Source organism: Macrobrachium nipponense, chromosome 31 (genome assembly GCF_015104395.2).
Source record: "Macrobrachium nipponense isolate FS-2020 chromosome 31, ASM1510439v2, whole genome shotgun sequence".
Lineage (NCBI taxonomy): Eukaryota > Metazoa > Arthropoda > Malacostraca > Decapoda > Palaemonidae > Macrobrachium > Macrobrachium nipponense.
The window spans coordinates 57,671,576-57,689,931 of NC_061093.1; the positions used below are offsets into that span (position 1 = coordinate 57,671,576).

General features: G+C 36.4%; 1 protein-coding gene and 1 long non-coding RNA gene across 2 annotated transcripts in view; one reads left to right on the forward strand and one right to left on the reverse strand.

The window, feature by feature from the left end:
• The window catches only part of LOC135207009 (uncharacterized), a 99,438-nt gene that overhangs the window by 72,595 nt on the left and 8,487 nt on the right, over nt 1-18,356 (forward strand). The window lies entirely within an intron of this gene.
• On the reverse strand, nt 10,365-12,350 carry LOC135206559 (uncharacterized). Its single transcript, XR_010312785.1, has 3 exons — nt 12,334-12,350; nt 12,065-12,181; nt 10,365-10,698 (listed from the first exon to the last, which is right to left on the reverse strand). It is a non-coding gene; the product is annotated as an uncharacterized LOC135206559 (long non-coding RNA).

The following is an 18,356-nucleotide window of genomic DNA, read 5'->3' on the forward strand; positions in this document are numbered from 1 at the left end:
TTACTGATAACTAAACAAAATGAATATTTCCGAGAATACATGGTTAAAGCAAGGCCACGTTGTTTGCTCGAACACATGGACTGCGTTCGAACACGTGGACTTCTAGCGAACGTGAATGTTCGGATGTGTTGAGCGTGCCTGAATTCAGCATAGCGGAAATAACAATGGCGTGCTTAATTTGGGCCAAAATAATTAAAATAACGTGCATTTACATTGACAACCTTACCTTGGAGATGTTGCTAGTCGCCCAATGATTGGCCGGTCCCCCACCCCCCCCCCCCCCCCCCCCAGAAATATAGAACTTAATAAGAGAAATCCGAGTCGTTCAAATCTTCTGGGTAGAGGATTTTTTTTTTTTTTTTCTTGGCGGGACGGGTTGTTGTTTTCCGAGATGACTGAACAAGGGGAATTTGTGGACGAGGGCACGGGTGGAGTGACGAATCCGTTTGTACAGCGGGAGCGACGTCTCGTGATTGTTTGTTTTCAGCGACATTGGCCTTCAATTTGGCGGTGTTGAAACTACTTTATTTAATTGATATACACGTTTAATTAAATCTAAAAATGCTTTAAATGGACAATCAACTTTAGTTAGGTAACGTTTTTTTACAACAATACATAGCGAAATATGAATTATACAAATTTTTTACTGTACCACTTCTAGGTAAGACATTTCGTTTCAAAAACCCGCCAAGTAGATTCTATCGTGTTTGTGTGTATGTTTTCTCGTGTGGGTCTACAAAATGCAATGTGTGATTAATGTTTTTGTGTGATTTGAAATGTTGACTTAAAGTGTGATATGATTTCCAGCAATCAGAAATGACAATTGAATCAGGATGTATGTTATCAATTAAAATAGGAAGAAGTGTTTCTGTACTCCTGTCTGGTACAACCTGAAAAAATGTTTCTTTTGTTTGGCGGTCAATCCCGCCGAGAACCCAACAACCATCGACAGTCTCCCTTGGTTGAATTTCCTTCTACCAAACTTGGACTCGTCAATCTCGACCACGTGACCAGGTCCGCCAATTTTCGATTGTCCATCACCAGAAATATCGACACAAACGTCCCGGCAGAAATTGTAAACCAGTCCACAAGAGTGTTGGGCGAGCGATCCTCAGATTAAGTTGCATATATTTCTGGGAAGCGTCCGTGAACCCATCCGTGGATAAGCACTAAGAGCTCTTCAGGGAGAGATGGGACCCCGAGAAGAATGACCCGTGGAGAATTGAGATGTATTTGCGGCAGTGCCTTGCGTTTGCACCGCCATTGAAAACTGGGTTTCCCCTTTTTTTGAAGAGGCCCGACGGTGTTTTGCCTTCATTACAGGCCTTACACACGCCACTAAAATCCCCCAAGAGGCCTGTTTTCATTAAATAACTAACTAGGGGGATCGTTCGTCGGGACACTACAAATTCTCGGCAGAAGAAGACATGGTAGTTATGACGAAGCACTGAACTGGCTGAGAAGCAGGAACAGACTGAAGGGTCGGGCAAGGTCGGGCAAGGTCCGTTCCAGGTAACTAGTTATCCTAGCGGATACTAGTACCTGGAAATATGTATCGCAGAATAAAAAAAAAATGTAGGTCATACAGATGAGTTGGGCAAATTTGGAAAAAAGGAAATATCGAATAATGGGAAAAAAATGTATCTCCTACAGATTATGTTTGGCACGGGTAAAACTATCGTGGGCAAGAGTCAAAATATCGAATAATGAAAAAAAAATGGAACTCCTGCAAATTAGTTGGGCAAGCAGGGGAAAAAAAAATAGCATAACAAAGGAAAAAAAAATGGAGCTCTTACAGTTCAGTTGGGCATGGGAAAAAATATAGAATACTGTAAATTAAATTGGAGGTCCTAAAGATTAGTTGGGCAAGATTAAAAAAATATCGAAGAGAATCGGCGGGACTAATACCAACAGGATGCTGCCGTTTGTTGTGCTTTTCATGTTGATGCATGTTCGGGTTCGGGCCGGGTCGGTCCCGTGGGTGGGGTTGGTCGGGTTTGGTCGGCTGCGGGTCGGGGATCTGCGAGAACTACTTACCTTGGCGGAGGGATATTTACGGACCGGGCAAGATGGTGTTACACGGCCCGGGTCAACTGAACTGTAATCTACCCATTACCCTGAATTACTTATGACCACACGGACACTGACCTGGATTCTAGTTTATGCCTTTTAAGGATGACAGCTGACTTAGCCACTCGGCGGCATCAAGGTTAAATAAGTCGAATATCAATTAATATATCAGCATAAATACTACTTTCAATATTTTCAATAATTTAGCAAAGGGATATTCAGGAAGTGCATAGAATTTCATGGCATGATGCTAAGGTTATTTCGCTTAAGTTATCTAAGTCAAATTAACAAAAGCCGCCTATGAAATCTAATATATTTAACTAAAAGCTTAATTTGTTTTGTAAATTATAAAAATCTTCAGGAGCTCTTGGCCAGCATATGATCTAGATGTACATCGAAAGAGGCCTAAAGTCCATTATTTATGAGTCACCCATACATAAATCTTAAAACACAGTTCTTTTCTCATGGAAGTAAAAAGAAAACGTTACCGGCCAACATTTTTCAATTGGTATACACAAATAAATCTTTGCAAAATTCATGCGCGAAAGTATGCTTCTAAAAAGTCAATCTAAACAACCCCCCGTCAAGAAACAGTAAAATTTAAATCATGAAAACAAAGAAGATTAACTGGAACACTACAATCTAAAAATAAAATATGCAGTCAATGACTGAGTATCAAAAGCTTCATGTAAATGATCAGCGAATTAAAGTGTATATGCCCTGCCCAACCACGAATGAAATCCTGGGTATGTCAATAGCACAACGGCTTCCTTTTATCATAACTTTAGTGTCCATAGTCTATGTTGCATCATGGGACGAAGAACTCCCAATCCGATGCTTCAGGTTAATAATAATAGTAATGTCATCCCAGTAAAAGTAATTAGAATTAAAATACCAACACATAATCCTAATACGTACAGGTGACAATTAACGTACATTTTCATACGTGTATCAATGAAAATTTCAGTTAAAATTTACAAATAAACACACCATAACTCAGGTTTCTATGAAGGTTTCAAAGCCAGTTCTGATGTAGGCTAACGATAATCTTTAACCCTATTGGGGCTTTCAACATACAATGATCAGAAATAGCCACATGCTACAAACTACGTCATATTCCGGGGTAAACAACAATGAAAAGACATTTCCGAAATTATGCATATTACATACACAAAAATAAGATATTTTTCCTTTCTCTCTCTCTCTCTCTCTCTCTCTCTCTCTCTCTCTCTCTCTCTCTCATGAGCCATATTCTGCGCTCTTTCCCTTTAAACTGCAGAAACCTTGTTCACTTCCCACAATCTTTAAGCAACAAATAAGCTCCCAGATATAATCCTTAATTAATGCACAGCACATTAGTATGAATGGTTAAAAAGCTACATTGATGTATATGAGAGACTGTATTTTAACAAAATACAAAAAAAGGTTAAAAATATGAGAGCTTTCGACCTTTTGTTTTTTTTTTTGTGCACAATTGGCCGAAGAAGACCTCCTCCTCCCATCCCCCCTCCCCCCTTTTTTAATCTATATATATTTAGGAAAAAGACACTCTCTCATATACTTATTGGTGTTTTACTTATTATTTCCGGTCATGGTATAGTGATGCACCTAGATTAAATGAATGTTTTACATTTCATTTACAGGCCAGAGCCTCTCACATTACCGAAATACATTTTACGAAGGCACTATCGAATACGGAATTGTCAACGAACATTGGAAGCAGTATCACAAAAGTGCGTTGATTGATACATTCTATTCCTTGACAAAAAATTATCACTGGGTACCTACCAGTTTAATACCACACATGAAGAACTAAAACAAATATATAATAAAACCATAATTTAACCACAAATCAGACAAATTTTTTCCTAAAACTACGATAATACAAGTCTACTGCAACCCAAACTCGATTTCATATGCAAAAAAAAAAAAAAAAAAAAAACCAAAAAAAAAAAAAAAAATATCTAAATACACCACCGTCGATATTTGGCAATGATTGCTTATGTTACTGCGAACTACTATACACAGTAAGAATAATTAATAACTGAATTATCTAGTAGTAATGCAAAAAGTAGACATCCTGACTATCACCAACACCCCCACCCTAACCCTCCCCTCCACCCGCACACAACCCCAACGGCAAGTTCCCACTTTTCCTAAAAACTGACCTTAATTGTTTGTTTGTTTGTTGTTTTTGGTGCTTTTACGTTGCATGGAACCACGGTTATTCAGCAACGGGACCAACGGCTTTACGTGACTTCCGAACTACGTCGAGAGAGAACTTCTATCACCAGAAATACACATCTCTCACTCCTCAATGGAATGGCCGAGAATCGAACCCGCGACCACCGAGATGGGACGCTAACACCATACCAACCTTAATTAAATTTCGCGCTCATGGCTACTATGACGTAACCTGACTTACAAAGAGACGGTTATTTCATCTAACTTAGGAAACATATTTTATCTTAATGTGGCCTTTAGTGGATACTTTCCTTAGTATTATTATTCTCGATAAAAATTAACCGAATTATAAATTACAGATAAACTATACTCTGTTTTTTTTTTTTTTCCATCTGTTCATCCGCCTGTAGTGGTCGCGCATGGTAACACTGCGTCTGGGGCTTTAAATAGTGTAATTTTTAGGTAAATAAAAGGATATCTTGGCGAACATTTACAACTGAAAAGTGTTTTCATGATTTAATTATGCGAATTACACCGTTAATATTCGAAATAGGATATTTTTATTGTTAAGTGTAAGCTGAATGTAACTATCTAAGCCCAGGACGCAGTGTTACCATACGCAAACACCACAATGATACAAACCCGAGGTTCACCTTATATATAGGTACATCGTACGGCAGCTGCTAAGCAAAACGTTGTGGCTACTGTTACGGTTTACGACTTTTTTATTCGTAAAAACATTGCTAACTAAATATAAGAAAAAATACGGACTGAATTGCATATATATTCCATTGAAGTTCATTGGCAAGGCAGATATGTTGACATTTTCTAAGTTGTCAGCTTGGTCGATTTTCAGAGGACTCCAGCCAGCCATTTTCATTGCAAAACCATTTTGGTTGCAAAAAATGGCTAGGGAATGATAGGGCACTAGAAGCAGCTAAAAATACCAACCTAACGTGACCTAAGGGTGCTTACTGGTTTACAAGTTTAGCCATATTAATTATGGCGGGTTGGGGGCCATATTTTATTACAAGTCGCAATCTGATTCCTTGCTATATTTAGAATTTGTGCAGGTTCTGTATCGATAATTAATTTTATTTGTTTTAGAGAGGGTTTTAGCAAATAAATACATAAATTACTACGTGGGCGATGGCTGGAGTCTCCGAAAAAATAACCTCAACCGATGTATTTTAAAACAACAACTAAACACGTGACTTCTAGGCCTAGGCCTATAGTTGTACTTCCCGAGAAAATACGCGTTATCGATTTAAGACCAGTCAACGATTAAATCCTAACGATAAACGGTTCTCGAAAAGCACGCGATATATGCCCGAAAATTAATACTAAATATTACTCCATAATGCTAAAATAGTAACACTTACGATCTGAGAGACAGAAGTTCCTAAGAGGCCAGTGGTATTACTGGTTCCTGTTTAGATGAGTTAGTCCCGCGCTTCTTGATCAAAATACGCATTATAACACGATTATAACGTCACACTATTAATAAAATACACTAAACGCGGATTTGACGGCGCGTAAATGATACTTCCGGAGCCCGTATATACTTGAAGTGATCGTCATAGAGGGGAGAACTGCCACTGTTCATGATGATGTTGTGATCATAAATTTGCCCATACACCTTTACAATCAAAAATGGGTATATATCTTTCTAACAACGCGAATAATGCTGAATAGGATAGTTCAATAAAATTCAGCGTTTTAAAAATATATATATAATAATACAAGCATTTATATTTCCAATTTCATGGGCGATTTTGGAAAGCTCATTCTGAAGCTCCTTTGACTGAACCAACTCTCGATGATGACGTCATCAAAGCCAAGGCAGTCATCTTTCAGATACCGCAGAGCAGTTTTAAAGTCCTTTAATCATTCGCAAACGGCCTGATGTTCTATTCGGCAGCGTTATTTCCTACGCTGTGAATATAAAAGTTACTCCTTTTCTTAGGAGAATAGGGATTATTTGATGAATGCTTGTTTGATACGTAAATTCAACCAGTGACACACCAATAGGCGTAGTGAATTTCATTTGGGAGCTGTAGCATAAAGTGTCTTTACCTACCAACATAAAGTTTCGTGTGATCTTTTATATATATATATATATATATATATATATATATATATATATATATATATATATGCGTGTGTGTGTTGTGTGTGTGTGTTTTAAAGCTTTGAACTATCGCTCGTCAATCATATCTTTTGAGGAAACCATGATCGGATCGAGAGCGGACCGTTTGTCTGTTTGTATTGACGAGCGAGTAGTTTAAAGCTTTGAGGAAATCATGATCGGATCGAGAGCGGACCGTGACGGACCTTACTACGAATCGAGCCTAAATGTCAGGTATAATTTAAGTTTGTCCGTCTGCCCTCTGATCTTAAAAGCTACAGAGGCTAGAGGGATGCAAATTGGAATGCTGACCATCCACCCTCCAATCATCAAACACCAAATTGCAGCCCTCTAGCCTCAGTAGTTTTATTGTTTAAAGAGTGACGGTTAGCCATAATCGTACTTCTGGCTCACTGTAGGTACTAACATAGCCGACCAACAGATCATGGCAGAGTTCCATGGGCGCGGCTAAGAGTTTCATGGGACACGACCGAACATTTTTTGTGCAGTTTTGAAGCTTTGCCAAGCAGCATTTTATGTATTTAACTATTAGTTATTTACTAAGCTTTCCTCTGGAACCTGGTTAATCCCACTTGTGGAATCAATAACTACGACAGCGGCTTTGGGATATGGGTTAAGCTTTTGTGTATCTAATGGTAACCTGTACTGTGTCGACATCTCTAAATCCTTTTGTTATTTAGAAAAATTTAATCAAAACCTATGCCCTGAGGATATCAGTATTTGTAAAGGTATTGTGTATGGTGCTATGAGTAAACCTTCTCCCCTAATGTACCCGTGAGATTTCTCCAGGCTTTTAAGAAAATTAAAGAAGACGAAAACAGTGAAAGTGACAAAAGCAGATAAATCTAATGCAGTGGTAATAATGAATAAAAGTTACTATATAAGTAAAATAATGACATTGCTAAATGATACTGATACTTATACGAAACTGAGGTCTGACCTACACAGACAGTGAACTCCCATATTAATAAACAAATAAATCCATTTTGAAAGCTTTGACCATTTGATTAAACAGTTTACACCGCAATGCGCTTCCCTACCTTATATGTATGGTTTAGTCAAGACACATAAAATCAATAACCCCATCAGACCAATTATTAGTTCAGTGGGACCAGTTACGTATAGTTTATCTAAATGGCTTCTAAAAATTCTTACTCCTTTGGTAGGAAACATTTCTAACACGAATGTTAAAAACAACTGTTGATTTATAAACAAATTGAATAGTTTAAATTTGAATTTTGATTTTAATATGGTTAGTTTGATGATGTCTCTTTATTTACAAAAGTGCCTGTAGATGACTTACTTGAATATTTGGAGGAGGAATTAGAACGTCATGACATTCCCTTAAGTGTAGCAAACCGCATTAGTCTCATAAGGTTATGTATCAAAGATAGTAAATTTGTTTTGTTTTAATGGGGAATTTTTTGTACAAAAGTGTGGCATAGCTGTTCCTTAGCAATATTACATGGAATTTTTTGAGACAAAACTCTTTGTACCAAGAATTTGCCCAAAAAGTTATTTGGTTTAGATATTTGGTGGGATGATATCTCTGTATTTGGACAGTTCACGAAAATCTCCAGGAATCCTTAATAATCTCAATAATTCGGTCCCTTCTATAAAATGTACTGTAGAGGAAGAAAGAAATTGTAATTTGAATTTTCTTGATGTAACTGTCCATAGAAATGATAGAAATTTCACCTTTTCAGTCTTTCGAAAATCAACTAACATTGCCTCTTTTGTTCATTACTACTCCAATCACCATCAAAATGTTAAATTCTCTGTTTTTTCTGGGATGTTCCTAAGGGCTTTACGTGTCTGTAGCCCGCAGTTTATTGACGCTGAATTAAAACTATTTATGATATTGCATTGAAACTTAAATACCCAAGGACTTTTATAGATGCGGCATGGAAAGGAGATCTAGAAAAACATTTTATTCAACTAATGACAAACTTGAATTTGAGTAAGCATAACATTCTAAAATTACCCTATGATGAAAGGTTTTTAGATATTCCTATTCTAAAGCTTTTTTTTTTTTTTTAATTCTAAAGTTTTTTTTAACATAAATGTTGTTTTCAGTAATATTAATGTCAAGAGTTTAATAATAAAAAATTCTCCTAAAGATCTTCCAGGCTGCATATATGAAATTCCTTGCAAAAAGTGTGATAGTCTATTACGGACAGACCGGTAAATCTCTTTCACAACGTCTCAAACAACATCAATATTCTGTGAGGACTGGGCAAATATCGAATGTCATTATTCGTGCATATGAGAGATTTAGACCCATCCTATTAACTGGAGTCCCAAGCAAGAGCCTTAATCCCATGTAATGACACAGTTAAAAGGAATATCATTGAATCTTGTTTTTATAAAGTCAAATAATAGAAATGTTCTAAATTTAAGTCTTGGTTTATTTAAACTTGATGCTTTCATTAGTGAAAAAAATTGTAGATAAATATAAGCAACAAAATTAATATATTCAGTTTTTACATGTTTTGGACTGTAAAGGTACTTTGTAATTTCGGTTAGGTTTGTGACCGTGTGATATCCGATAATCCTGGATTATCTCTTTTAATTTTTACCCTTTTGACATTTAACTATCTGGTACTCTTGATCTTGTTTTGTACCCGAGACCTTTCTCTCCAATTGTACTTTATTAACTCCTTGACAATGTCTGAGTAAAGACGAAAGCGCTTGGTATTTCTGACTATCATTTTTCCTGTGGGATTCGCTTATTTATGAAGTCACGTGCATCTACAGTGATTTTTTAAGCATATATATATATATATATATATATATATATATATATATATATATATATATATATATATATATATGTTTATATATATATATATAATTCATTAATTATGTACATAAATATACACATATGTACATATATGTTTATATACATACATGTATGTGTGTATATCTATATACTATATAGTATAAAACAAAGGCAAAAAATCATTGGGAAATAAACCAACACAAGTGGAAAAATAATTTATTTGCTGTATACTAGATCGTTCACCACAGTGAACAAGTGGCCTATCAGCATGCAAGCCAAGATCATGACTGAAGTTTGCTCTCGAAAGATAACGGAGAAAAATAAAGAAGACGTTCATTTAGCAATAAACGAATAACACAAAATACATATGAGTCATACCTAGTCCTTCACAAATATGTCTATGGATTTTCTTTCAAATTCGTCACACAAACTGATGATAGTCACGATCTACTTTACACACAAAAACAAAATAAAATATTTTCGCATCTTATTTATTTCAGTATTTCAAAACAAAAAACGTCTACATCTGTTGCTGTCAATATTCATATTCATCAAATTCCAATTTACTGGCCGTCATTCATTTTTCACTTACACGTTTAACCTTTCACAGAAAGCCAAAAAGCCAAAAAGGTGTAAAACGTGAAAAAAAAGTGACAGATATAGGAGACGCTGGTATTAGTTGGTAGCGAACTCTGACAGGTACGAAGTACTGAGTATTGATAAATCTGAGACTGAAGTTCATAGCAAGGCTGTTAGTATTCACACCTAAACAAAGCTATGAAGGTTAGATTGGAACAGGGAAAAGACTTCAGACTTTCAAGACTGTATCACAGATCGAAAATAAAAAGACCTGACGTAAGACTTGGTTGGAAAGACTGGTTTATATAACACTGATCAACAACACAGAGCAGTGTTTCTGAATCAGAAAGTCGACAGCACAAGATCAGAGGTAAAAATGGAGTTTGTGGTTAGCAAAGGGAATGAAGAGCTTAATTCACACTTTCAAGACTATATCACAGATAAAAAAAAAGGAAAAAATAAAGCCTGGGTTGGAAAGTCTGGTTACAACAATGATCAACAACGCAGAGCAGTTTTCTGAACCAATCAACAGCGCTAGAACAAAGGGTAAACAAAAGAACTGTGTTGGAAAGACAGGCTACAACACTGATCAACAGACAGAGCAGTTTTTGAAGAATAGAATCAGCAGAGAAATAAAAAACAACAGAGTGGTTAGCAAACTAAACAAAGAGCGTGGCTAGGCCTATGTGGCATTGCAGCTGACTTCGAAAGAAAGATGTATATATTCTTGATGTCGTTAGCGTGCCATCGAGAGAGTGAAGAGTTAAGTTTTTTTTTTAGTAGAACCCAGAGGTACCATTGTCCGAAGTACTGCGGTCTGAAGAAACTGCTGTGGGCGTGGGCGGGGTCTGGCGCCGAAAAACCACGGGCGGGGCTCCCTCGAAGCGGTCGTTGGCTGTTAGAGAGTGAAGACGGGGCGGCTGCTCAGGGCTCCCTGGGAAATCAACAGATTCATAAACTCAGAAACAGAATTCATCACTTGGAAAACAAAAAACAGATTATTTAAGAAATAAAACATTTTATAGCTAAATAAATATTTTGTTATTTAAAAAAAATTATTTTATAACTCAGGAAAAAAAAACCATTTTAGAACTATGAAACAAAAACAATTTTATAATTGAAATAAAAACATTTTTTATAAACTCGGTTAACGCAGTTGTATAACTTTGAAAAGAAAGAGATTTTTATCACTTGGAGATAAAACAGATTTAAGAAATAAAACATATTTGTACTAAAATAAAGATTTTTATAACTTTAAAAACTAAATTTCATAACTTAAAAACTGATTTTATAACTCCTCAGAAACTAAAACAAATTTTAGAACTGTGAAACAAAACAATTTCATAAATGAAATCAAACTATTTTATAACTCGGTAAAAAAAAAACATATTTTATAACTTGGAAACTAAATAGATTTCAAAACTTGGACATAAAACAAAATCAGTTTCATAAACTTGGAAATAAATTATTTTATAACTGGCGAATAAGAGATTTTATAAACTAGGAAAATAACAGATTTTATAACTTGCAAACAAACCAATCCACTAATACATTCTGTTCTATTCTATGCAAGGAAATTCTTGCACAGAACAGAACAGAATACAGAACTCAGACTCAAAGACCAAGAGCTGCATTGGACCTAAGAGGTCATTCAGCGCTGAAACGTTAATTAACAGCTAAAAGGTCTGAAAAGTGTACAACAGGAGGAAACTTCAAAAGGAGATGATTGAGGAAAGTAATAGATGGAAGTTACGTGTCAAAGTGCTCCAATTAATGGAGAATTTTGGTCAAATAATCAGCACATGATTTAGTACATGTAAACATTTGTTGGTTGTTGTTGTTGCTGTTGAGAAGAGAACACGTATGTAAGAGGGTTATGAAACTGGAGGTGGAGGACAGAAGAGGGAGGGGAAGGTCAAAGTTCAATCAGGTGGAAAGATAAATGATTGAAGGACATGAAGGAAAAGGGTCTAAGAGAGCAAGATGCACAGGACAGAGGAAGATGGAGATAGAGAAGGCTGACATGAAACAGTGACCCCATAAAGAATGGGAAAAGCTGAAGGGCAAAGAAAGAAGAGTTGCTGTTGTTGTTGTTACATTTATTGGTGTGGGCCCTTGAAATTGAAATTTAGCAGTCTTAAAGTCCCCCTTTCCTTACAAAAAGAATATCTCAGAGGCATGATCTGTTTACGAGCCAGACAAGAAATGCATAAAATCGATTGCGTAAACCGTCAAGCCTTAAAAAGATGAATATCCGAGAAACTGATGGCACATAAAGCTGACGAATCCTGTCTACTTACAACGCTAGGCCTAAAGGCATTCACTCCGCCGGCGAACTTTGACGGGAACATCTTGAATCGTATTGGGATCTACCTGACGAACGTGACGACTCAAGAATGGACCAAAGGGCGACGCATCTGAAATTATTTCTCGATTTAACCAATAATAATCTAAACAGAATTTAAAGTTTTTTAAACATCTGCGTGAAGAAATGGTTAGGAACAACAGAGTGGTTTCAGATCTCATAAAAAAAACTCATAACTGGAAAATGTTTTCTGGAACTGCTTACCTGAGTCTGCTGCGAAAATATCCAGCAAGGACAATCAAAGACCAGCCACGTAGTCGACGCCATCTCAAGGAGGATTATTGGAACTGCGGAAAAAAAAAAAAGTACGTGAGAAATCCACATTTATTTTAGACTTCTGAAAAACTATGTAGACAATCATTTGAATATCACGCCTTTAATTCAAGTTATCAGAATCTTCATGTATGGAAATCTATAAGGAAATGAATTTATGCAAATTTGGCTACAGAGCATGCACTGGAGTACTGTCAGCAATGAAAAGGTCATGAACCACTGTCTAAGTGAATACGAATCGCTCTCACACAAAGGTAGGACCTCTTCATTGTCAGGAAAAGGGCAAAACCCGCTGGTGTGCTTGGTGACGAATTTCGGAAGTTAGGACACACAACGAAGGCCGTTATACGTACTAAGTCTACATGAATACAAAGACACTTTTTTTTCTCCTCCTTCACTTTCCAGGTAAGAGCGAGGTACGGATTGCTTGGCGGGGAATATAACGTTAACTATTTTCCTTAAAAATTATATTTTTGTGTCTATCACAGTCCTCCTATTCGACTGGGTGGTATTTGTGTGGGTATTTATTATTATTATTATTATTATTATTATTATTATTATTATTATTATTATTATTATTATTAATACAATATAATTTGTATAGCCTTTTCCACCTGTCTTATAACCTTCTAATCATCGGCTGATGTAGAAGCTTCTATACAATTTAAACGTCGTAGAAGCACATATTATTATTATTATTATTATTATTATTATTATTATTAATAATTTGTATAGTCTTCTCCACGTGTCTTATATAACCTTATAATCATCGGCTGATGTAGAAGCTTCTATACAAATTAAACGTCTTAGAAGCATCTATTATTATTATTATTATTATATTACGATTCGTAAGTTAAGCTGGTATATACCAAACCCAAGAGGTTAGTCTCCAGCGCCCCATAATATCATAAATTTGGAAAAAAAAAAATCTTATTTTCACGAACAGAATAAGTCCACAAAGATCATTCAAATGAAAACGAAAAAAAATACAGAAAAACTGCATCTACAGGAGGACCGTAAGTAATAAGTGTTATCAGGGTCTATGAGCAAGAGCCCGTGCTGGTATAAGGCCAGCTTAATCTCAAACAACAACAGGGTTTGTTAATTTTAGTGTCTAAAAGACAAACGATTACCATGAATAGTTTTGGATATACAAAATATATAACGAAATATGTTATCGTGATGTTAAGGCATCTTCAACGCTATTGTTCAACTTGTAATACAAATAAGCATAAACATTATTTTTAAAAAATATTTTGAGACTGAATTAAAGCAGCGCATTAAGTCAGACTGGTAAAACAACGAATAGAAATTATTTAACACCATTTTAAGCCTGGTACGACAAACGCATATTATGTATATATGATGCTGGTAATGACAAAAAAAAAGAAACCACAACCTCCACCATTATAATAACTGCAATTTTGTCAGCGATCAACATAACTCATAAAATAACCGACCTTGAAAGCGTGCATTAAAAATCAAGAATACGACAATTATTGTACAGGGTGTGTCCATAAAGTCCCGGTACCATCTGAGCAATAAATACTTGTAATGGTCCTGGGTGACTTATGGACACCTGTATCATAATATTCTCGTCCACCTCGACGAAGTCCAGCTCCGAGGACAAACCTCGCTAAATGAATTCCCACAAACCACCAATTGAGTAAACAGGAAACACGCGTAAGCGCGGGATTCCGTGGTCAACCATTTTTTTTTTTTTTTTTTTTTATTTATTTCTTTGTCATGAATGCCGGACAAGATTTTAATGGCTCTGGACTTATAAAATAATCAGTTCTTTGTCAACTCCATCTGGTCTCCGATCAATTTATCCGATACGCCTAATTGCAATAACTTTCTCTCGACTTTCTCCAAGTGAAACTCTCGCAAAAAAAACGAACACATACTCGTCCAACAGGTGTTTTTGCAAAGGTTTCCATCACTACACTGCAACAACGAACACTTGTTTAGATTACGGTGTGAAGAAAACGCGTCTTACCTGTCGCAAAGAAAACGGGATGATGCCTTTAGTCGGTGGTGTTCACACAATGAGCAGAGAACGTTACCCGTGGAACTAACGACTTGAATTGAACAGCCATTACCGAGGACGCCTGTCTTATATATCGTCGCCCGCTACGAATGTTGGCCCCTCCTCCTCCTCCTCCTTCTCCCCCTCCCCCTCCCTCCATCCTTCTTCCTTCCTCCTCCCACAACTTCTCACTCATTCTCTCCCCTGATGGTAGAAGGAAACTGACCTTGGCTTCAAGACTACGTCTAGCAAATACTGGGCAATTCAGGTATTATTATACTTTCCTGGTAATCCCTTTTTTTTCGTAGCTACATAAAGTCTTTGCTAGCTGCAAAATTAGTATTTTGTAGCACGGCGTCAGAAATGACAGCAATTAAACCCTAGGTGTCGATTATACGAGTTTTGAACCCAACAAAGATCTTGGCTTTATACGAAACAGATATTTCCCCCTGGACGTAAATGATTTGTCTTCAAGAAAGGCTAGATATTGTTGCATGATATTGGCTACATAAAGTCTCCATCATGTTACAAAATCATGTATTTTTTAGCACTACGTCAGAAACGAAATCCAATAAAAGTACATGTTAGTTTTATATTTATATATATATATATATATATTATATATATATATATATATATATATATACAAGTTTTTTAGTTTTATACGAAAATATAGATATTTCCCACCAACCAAAATGATCCATTTGTCTTCAAGAAAGTCCTGTTTATAATTAGCGCTCTCTCTCTCTCTCTCGCTCTCTCTCTCTCTCTCTCGACTCAGCCCCAGCGAAGTTATCCTTGAAATGTCAAGGGCGAACTAGAAATTCAATCTCTCTGAAGTTATTAGAGAGTTTGAAGAATTTCCCGTCATGGATCAATTTTCTCTCAACTCTTCTAATTAGTTTTTCTATGATAGAAAGCTAATGAGATCGCTTTGTCTGTCCGTTCACACTTTCTCTGTCCACCCTCAGATCTTCGAAACTACCGTGGCTAGACGGCTGCAAACTGGTAAGTCGATCATTCACAGTCAAACTCATCAGACGTACCAAATTGCAGCCCTCTAGCCTTAGTAGTTTTATTTTATTCAAGGTTATCATTAGCCATAACCGTAACATCTGGCAACATTGGACGGGCCACCACCAGGCAGTGGTACAGCTTCACGGGCCGCGGCTCATACAGCACTAAACTTAGGCCAAACCGAAAGACAGATCTATTTTTTTTCAGTGTCCTTCATTATATAAGTTGTAGTGGCTGTACAGAAAACTTATTGAGCGAAGCATTTTTTTTTTTGTTTTTGTTTTTTGTTTTTTGTTTCAGGAAACTTTACAGATTGATTTTCCTAATAATCGAAATAATGTTCATAATAATGTATTCGGTTGATTTTATTCTGTAATTACAGTCCAGGAAACAGTAAAACACTTTATTATTTTATTATTTATTATTATTATTATTATTATTTTATTATTATTATTATTTTTTTTTTTTGCTCTATCACAGTCCTCCAATTCGACTGGGTGGTATTTATAGGTGTGGGGTTCCGGGTTGCATCCTGCCACCTCCTTAGGAGTCCATCCACTTTTTTAATATGTGTGCCGTTTCTAGGATCACACTCTTTCTGCATCAGGTCCTGGAGCTTACTTCAGCTTTATTTGTTTTTCTAGATTCCTTTTCAGATATCTTGGGATCGTGCCTAGTGACCTATGATTATGGGTACGATTTCCACTGGCATATCCCATATCCTTCTTATTCTATTTTCTGAGACTTGATACTTATCCATTTTTTCTCTCTTTCTCTTCAACTCTGGTGTCCCATGGTATTGCGCCATCAATGAGTGATACTTTCTTCTTGACTTTGTCAATCAACGTCACGTCTGTCTGTTTGCACGTATCACCCTATCCGGTGATACATAGTCCCAGAGGATCTTTTGCCTTGGATCGTTTTTCTATCACTCCTTCAGGTTGGTGCTGCGTACCATTATTACTGCAAGGTAGCTGATGTTTCTTGCACAGGCTCCAGTGGAGGGCTTTTTGCCCCACTGAATCATGCCTCTTTTTGTTTTTTACTGGTTCTGTGCAAGTGCAGGGCATTCACTTGCTATGTGGTTATGGTTTCATTTTTCGTATTGCACTTCCTACATATGGGAGAGATGTTATTCCTTCTATCGTACTTTGAACATATCTGGGTTCTTAGGGCTTGATCTTGTGCCGCTGTTATCATTCCTTCAGTTTCTTCTTTAGCTCTCCCCTCTGTAGCCATTGCCAATTGTCATCGCTGGCTAGTTCTTTAGTGTCTCATTGTATGTCCGTGCATTGGTTGTGTGCCAGTCCTCGTTTCTTTCTGTCTTTTCTCCTGTCTCTGATATTCTGGGTCTTCGTCTACTTTTATTAGTCCTTCTTCCCATGCACTCTTTAGCCACTCGTCTTCACTGGTTTTCAGATATTGCCCCAGCGCTCTGTTTCGATGTTGACACAGTCCTCTATACTTAGTAGTCCTCTCCCTACTTCCTTTCGTGTTATGTATAGTCTGTCCGTATTTGCTCTTGGGTGTAGTGCTTTGTTTGTATTGTCATTTGTTTCTGGTTTTCTGATCTATGCTGCGGAGTTCTGCCTTCGTCCATTCCACTATTCCTGCGCTGTACTGATTACTGGCACTCCCGCATGGTTTATGGCTTTTATATATTCCGTGCCCATGTGTTTATGGCTTTTATCATATTATTATTATTATATTATTATTATTATTATTATTCAAAGAAAACCAATATAATTCACGAGTTAATAAAATAAAAATGGAAAAGTAAATCAACAATAATTGTGTCTGTTTGATTTTGTTATTCAAAATACAAAGCAGGAAAGCTTTCGATGACCTGTACGGTCCTCTTTGTCAATCAGATTGGACAAGGAGACCGTTTTTGAAGGTCATCGAAAGCTTTCGCTTTGTATTTTAAATAACAAAATCAACAGACATATATTGTGGATTTACTTTGTCCATTATTATTATTATTATTATTATATTATTTAGTATTATTTATTATTATTATTATATTATTTTATTATTCACATGAAAACAAGCCCACCAATGGGGCCCCACTGACTTGACATTCAATCTTCCACCAACGAATATTCAGGTGTTCATAGGAAGAAGTAGACGAGGTCAAGGGAAATACAGAAAGAAGAGACCCACACTTATTAAAAAAACAAACAATAACCAACAAATAAATAAAAATGTATAAAAATAAAAAGGAGAATATGTTATGTTAGTAACAGCGAGAGAACGAGTTACTATAAATATACTTAGCTCCTATTTTCATGACCAAGCAAGTAAATAATAATCCGGGGGTTCATGATGAAAGTGATTATTATGAATGGGATTATATTGAAGATTGAGCAGGATTTTATGATGGAGAATTTTGCCTGAGGTTGAGAATCATCAAAATAAAAACAATTTTTATTTCCGGAATGCTGGAATGTTAGTCCGATGTTGGATGTTGAATAATGCTGTCTCTATGTCATGGGTGAAGAATGAATGCAGGTATGCCATATCACATACAAAATACATACATGCACATAATATATGTGTATACCTCTATATATATATATATATATATATTATATCTATATATATATATACATATAGATATATAATCTTGAATTACAAGTACAAAAACAACCTTAGCCGTTCCCCGACAATCTATTGCGCCTATGTTGACATAAGCCGTGTATGGCCACCGGATGGTTTAGCCGATGCTGTGGGTCGTATCCAAGGTGCAGAAGGGCATGACGTTAGTTTCGCCTTCCCCAGAAATGACCTGCCAAGAATCGGAGGATTTCCACAGACAAGAATACAGATAGGACTGAGAAAATGCGTCAGCTCCGTAAGAGAAAAAACCGGTCATGCATGAGAGACGTTTTTTATCACCGTCATTATC